Here is a 6,250-nt window from a genome sequence, read left to right as displayed (position 1 = left end):
TCAAACGCCGAATCGCCCGGTTGGCTTGACTCCCTTTCTGGGGATTGCCGAACGCGGCCTCCAAATGATTGCAAAACCCCGTATAGTCTGCCAGCAAGGGGGAGTCTTGCCTGAGTAGCGGCAACGCCCACTTGGCCGCCTGGTCCTTTAACAAACTAATCAAAAAGTGCACCTTGGTGCGGTCGTCAGGAAAGTTCCGGGCTCGCCCCTGAATATACAGCTTGGCCTGGGCCAGGAACATGGGAAAGCTGGCCGGGGCTCCATCAAATTTCTCAGGCAAAGCCACTGGGTACTTGCCAGGAGCCGGGGCGTCGGCCCCAGGAGCCGGTAGGGCCTCCAAGCGTTGCTGAAGTGCCACAACCGCGTCACTGAGCTGCTGCACGGTGTGAGTCAAGGTCTGGTTCCTCTGGGCCAAATCCACCAGTGCAGCCGCCTGGTCAGCCATGGCCTCTGGCTCTTCCCGAACGCACCCCTATGAAGGGGGAGTGCGGGTATGGCGGGAGCAAACTGTGCTGGTCCCAGGGGGGGATGAGGTACTATTACCGTAGGCCAAGATCAACAGGGAGCCGGACGGGGTAGCAGGAACGATGGTAGGGCAGAAGCAGGAAGCCAGGCGAGGAACCGGAACACTGGTAGGGTAGAAGCAGGAGTCCAGGCGGGGAACAGGAACACTGGTAAGGCAGAAGCAGGAGTCCAGGCGGGGAACAGGAACACTGGTAAGGCAGAAGCAGGAGTCCAGGCGGGGAACAGGAACACTGGTAAGGCAGAAGCAGGAAGCCGGGCGAGGAACAGGCACACTGGGAGTGCCGAACAAGGACTGGGTAAAGCAGATACTTCACAACGACGTTGCTCCCGCAACCTGGGACCAGGCTGCCTGACCTTTATCTTCTTCTAAGGCCGGGGGCGGTCCCGGCCCCCAGAAGCTCCGCCTCTCTTGGCCTTAAGGCGAGCACTCCTCCTGGGAGACACCAGTTCCCTTCGCCTCTCTGCCCTAAGCCTCTGCAGATCAGGAGAGGCCGAAGGGTTACTGGGCCCCGGGGGAGGCTCACCTGTAGCCACTGAGTCTTCCAGCACCTCTGGGGCCTGAATGATTTCACCTGGTGCCTGCTCTTGAGTTTCCTCAGCAACTAGGCCTTGCCCCAGTTCAGCCGGCCCTGGAGGCGGGGACTCCTGCGCCGGCTGGGATTCCTCCGGATCACTCTCAGACTCGGAATCCCAGGCCATCACAGTCATGTATAATGAGATAAGAATCCAAGACAAAACAAATTCCTTCCAGTAGCACCTTAAAGACCAACTAAGTCAGTTCTTGGTATGAGCTTTCGTGTGCATGCACACTTCTTCAGATACACAGAAGAATCCAAGGTCTTTGTTCAGACCAGGTTTCTCCATGGTTTTGAGTTTGGTGATAAGTTGTAATTCAGCAGCTTCTATTACAACTTATCACCAAACTCAACTTATTACAACTTACAATTACAACTTACAATTACACCACCCTTCTGAGTAATACCCCTCCCCACCTTCTCACTATATAGAAGGGTCTGGAAACTTCTGTTTCAGTGTATCTGAAGAAGTGTGCATGCACACGAAAGCTCATACCAAGAACTGACTTAGTTGGTCTTTAAGGTGCTACTGGAAGGAATTTGTTTTGTTTTGACTATGGCAGACCAACACGGCTACCTATCTGTAACTATAATCATTGTTGTTTTTCTCAGTGGATAAGAAATGTCTGAGTGACTTTAAGACTGAAGATAGAATCTTTTAGTAGCACAGTCCTTTATAAGAAACTCAGAAAATAAAGCACTCAAGGTGAGGCCCAGCGTACACATTGAAGTCCCAGTCCTTATCAACCTGTCTGTAATTATTGATAAACACAGCCAATCATATTTACTAAATGAGTTTTTGACTTACAGAGTGCTTTTCTTTCCCTAATAGATAAAGCCATGCACAAGCCAAGATCCATTTTTTAGTTCTAATTCCTTCAGGATGAGACCACCAGTCCTGACAGTATTACTGGTAATCTAACCAAGAATCTGTTTCCATAGGCTGAGATGGTTGAGGAGCTAGATGAATAAAAAGAAGTGCTTAGCCATTTACTGATGCTGTCTTACTGTGAATGCCAACATGGACAGCAACAAATGCATCTCCTTCTTTTAGTTATATATTACAAAGAACTTTTTGTCCATATGCTGGACAACAGATAAGACTTATTCTTGCCTCTGTTACGTCCACTGCAAATACTTGTCACAACAGACAGCATCCTTAATTAATGTTGTCTCTCTTTTGTTTATTCTTATATCCCGAGGGAAGGCGTGTCTCCTTTACAGACGACAGTCAGTCCTCTGTTTTAAATTTTCCTTTATTTGAAGGGCAGTCCAGTCAAGTCCAGGAGTAGTAAGTGAGGAGCTGTACACAGGACCTCCTGGCAGTGGAGTCACTGCAACTTACCGGGAGGGAGAAGGTGAGGCAGCAGGGAAGCTGGTGCTGTGTGGGCGTATCAGCAGGAGTATTGGATTGCCTCTGCCAAAGCACCCATGCTGTTGAATCTGTCTGCTGCCTCACACCCCCTAGGATATGGCAGTGACTCAGCTGCTGGGAAGTCAGGGGTGTAGTGCCACCAATCCTTACCAGCCCCTCCTGGTCCAGTCCAGTTCCAAATTAAACATACATAACTATAAGAATGGAGATCATGGGCCCTGAAGTCACCCATCAACTGTTAACAACTGGACAGAACCCTAAGCAGGTCAGCAGGACCCTTGGGTCTTTCCCCAGAGGGTGAGTTGTCTTTATTTCTGTTTAAATTATTGTAATAATTTCTGAATGTGCATCTATAGCTGCAAATAAGCACATGCAAATTGCATGCAGATCTGTGCACTGTTTTGTCCTCTCTCGTGAGGATGCATTTGCTGTTCTTGAGTGATGTGTAGGTGGCCACCTTGGCATTATTCCTGAAATGTAGAGTGAGATGACATACTTGCATGTTGGGGTGGCTAACCTCTGGTCCTCCAGATGTTGCTGCCCTTCACCTCCAAGGAGCCTCAACCAGTGTGGCCAATGATCAGAGATGGTGCAAACTACAGTCCAGCAACATTTGGAGGGTTGCAGGTTAGCCACCCATGCCTGCATCAACTTTCTTCACCATGGAACACAAATCCTCTATAATGTGAGTGCATGACCCAGATGGAAACTTTCAGTCAGCACCACCACCAAATCATAATAGTGCCTGATCCTCGTCCTGTTTGTGCCTCACTTGCATAACAGAGTAAGAAAGTCATAATATGTCACATTTTCTTGCATGTGTTATTTTTCTGGGTAAAGTGTGGACTGAAATCTCTATATAGAAACTAAGAAGAGCATAACAAAATTTCCAACTTTCTTTATTACTTTCCCTCTTGACAGTTCCCACATTTAGTAACACAATATTCCCACATAAGCCAGATCAAAGTGATAAAAAAAAATAAATGACACAATTTTTAATTGGTGTGAAAGGGCACAATATACCACATATATATAAGAAAGATATTCCCATTCACTCCAAAGAGCAGGAAAATTTCACAGTGGATTGTGCCTAAATTGGTTTCTTCTTTCAGGCTGATGACTCATTAAGAGTCCAAGGGTAATTGATTGATGATTCAGCAATGGGAGCTCTTGACAGGAGATGATTTCTTGGTAGCTGGGGTTCTGTCTCAGGTTTGAAGGAAGAGATCCTGTCAAAGCTTGGTGAAGGTGATGTTCTTCCAGCTGAGAGCCGAGAGAGCGCAAAATGATGTTGCATGTAAAAGCAATACCCAAGTATGGTTTAAGAAGCTAAGCTCCATACCCCTGCCTGCACCATTATTGCCATTCTTTCCCCCAGAGTTGGAGTGTAAAAGTCTGAAGGAGGAAAACTCCTCTACTTCTGAAGGCTCCTTATGAGATTTAGAACCCTGCAGACCTCTAGCAAATAGTTCTTCTGTGCTTTTTAACGCAAGCTGACACATCCTCATTATGTTGCACTGGTAACCAATATGGACTTCTACCTTGAAACTCTGGTGATAGGCGTTCACACTTTATAGAGCTTGGCAGTGGTGGTGGCTACCTTCTGGAATGGTTGCAGCTGCCACAGTCTTTCTCCCTCTACCCCACTTTGTAGTTCTATTGATCAACATCCATCACTAAACGGATAACACATCTCCCCCTGTGGAACAAAATTAAAACTTAACCAGATTCACTAAAATTATACCACTATTTCTTGACTTAACTCTCTACCCAGTGGACAGATCTGCAGCACTTGAGGGAACATGCTGTGTCTCTTTCAGTGTGGCCAGACAGCTAGAATTCAACTTTTTGTTGCGAGCCAAAACTGGAATAGCAAATTGAAGTGGGGGAGGGGAAAGGGCTCCCTTCAGTGTCAAAGTGGAAAAGTTGAATACTGCAACAGAAGGGAGTTTGATACCTTCTTGCCCAGGGAGGAACCCCAGAGCCTCAAAAAGAGAGCTGTTTAACACTTGGTGTTGCTACTGGAGGAAAGGACAGTTCTTTGAGGAACGGCAGTAACTCATGACACAACATCTGCTTTGCATGCAGAAGGTCCCAGGGTCAATGGCCAGCATCTCCAGGTAGATATGGGAAAGAAACCTCTTTGAAACCCTGGAGAGCCACTGTCCATCAGGGGAAACAATACTGAGCTATGTGGACCAATTGCCTGACCTAGTATAAGACTATGCACCTATGCTTGTTCCTATGGATAGCATGTAAGGGGCAAAACAAAACATTTAATTTTTCCAGAGCTGTGGAAACCCATTGATCTCCAAGAAAGAACTTTGGTCTGGTAAGTTCTCACCCACCTAGGAATCAAAGGATTTGCCAACTTCCTTTCTCCCAGTTTCTCATTTTTCCAGCCTTAAATTCAGTTCTCCACATTTTTGCAGCAATATGCAGGGGGGGGGGGGAAATGGAAGCTTTTTATCACCCTTAATTTTCCTTTCTGAAGAAAAGAAAACCTCTCCTAGACTGTTACCCCTGTCTTTCTATTTAGAGTTTATCTCCTCTCCAGTGCCACACAACCTGCAGGCTTCCTGGAGCCTGTTCCACACAATTATTTTTAGGCTGTGGGTGACATGTTCATTGAATAAATGCAGTTTTCGCCTACCCTCCCTCCTCTGGATACCCGGTGACGCTGCTGTGTGATTTATTTGTTTCTATTCGTAGGCTTCTCTTTCGCAGGGGTTCAAAACAGGCTGCGGCAATCATTGTTTCAAAAGTCTTCATTTCTGTACCTGGAGGGCTTACCACCCGAGTCACTTTAATTAAACAGCTTGGGAAATGAAAGAGGTTGAATGAAGTCATTAAAATTCTATTTTTAAGGAGATAACTTTTAAGAGTTATACTTTAGCAATACCAAAGACATTTTAGCTTTCTGTTGCTTAACACTTGGAGCTGCTTCATTCTGGTACAAAAAAGGCACACTCGTTTTAAGGAACAATTCTACTGTGTGGTTTAGGTCTTCTTGGACCCCCTTTGTATGAAACAGAAGCAGGGTTGAGAGCTACTTTCAAAAATCCTATTTCTAATATTCTTGTTTTCTCCATGCAGGGATATTTGTAGAGAGCATGGGGCTTCTCCACCTGTTAAGTCTGAAGTAGCATGGTCCAGAAATAACTCCATGTGGAGGTCAACACCAAGCTGTGCATTTAGACCAGCTGGGTGTCCTTTAGAAGTTTTAGGCTCTCCCATCACCTCCTTCCATCTTGGCCAATGGTCAGGGAATTATGGGAGTTGTAGTCCAACAGCATCTGGAGGGCAACAGGTTGGGAGAGACTGGTTCAAGAAGTCTGTCTCTTCTGGGTTAGAGCAGGGTCAGTGTTCTACTTATCCCTTTTCTAATTATTCCTGTTGCAGCAGTGGATGTAATGGGAAAAGAAGCATGAACTGGAAACCTCTCAGTCTTATCCACACAGAGTATCATTCCCTGTCATTGACAATGCTGGCTGTGGCCTACTGCAGAACTGCCTCTCATTATTCCAGAGTATCATCAGCTGCCTGCTGACTTTATGTTGTGCAAGAATATGTTATTGCATTCACGTGTGAATGATACCCACACATTCCAAAAGGAATTTATGGACCCATCACAGCCTCTATTTTTGTAGGACTGTTCTTTATTTCAAAATATTATGGCTCCTGATTGGACATATTAGCTTCTCTTCTTTTTCCAGAGACTGCAGCTCTGGGACAGCTGTTTTCTTGGAATTTTGCATTTGGCAAACTCTACTTT

General features: G+C 46.1%; 1 long non-coding RNA gene across 2 annotated transcripts; it reads left to right on the top strand.

The window, feature by feature from the left end:
- Positions 1–1,938: 1,938 nt before the first annotated feature.
- On the top strand, positions 1,939–5,311 carry LOC309337703. 2 transcript variants are annotated; one of them, XR_014154510.1, is made up of 3 exons: positions 1,939–2,013; positions 4,765–4,807; positions 5,188–5,311. It is a non-coding gene; the product is annotated as an uncharacterized lncRNA (long non-coding RNA). The 2 variants fall into 2 exon arrangements; XR_014154511.1 differs by having other exon boundaries at positions 5,203–5,265.
- Positions 5,312–6,250: the final 939 nt, after the last annotated feature.

This window comes from Podarcis erhardii, assembly GCF_964252035.2.
Source record: "Podarcis erhardii genome assembly, chromosome: 3".
In the NCBI taxonomy this organism is placed as follows: domain Eukaryota; kingdom Metazoa; phylum Chordata; class Lepidosauria; order Squamata; family Lacertidae; genus Podarcis; species Podarcis erhardii.
The sequence above is the reverse complement of the archived record's forward strand: the minus strand, read 5'-3'. Positions and strand labels throughout refer to the sequence as shown.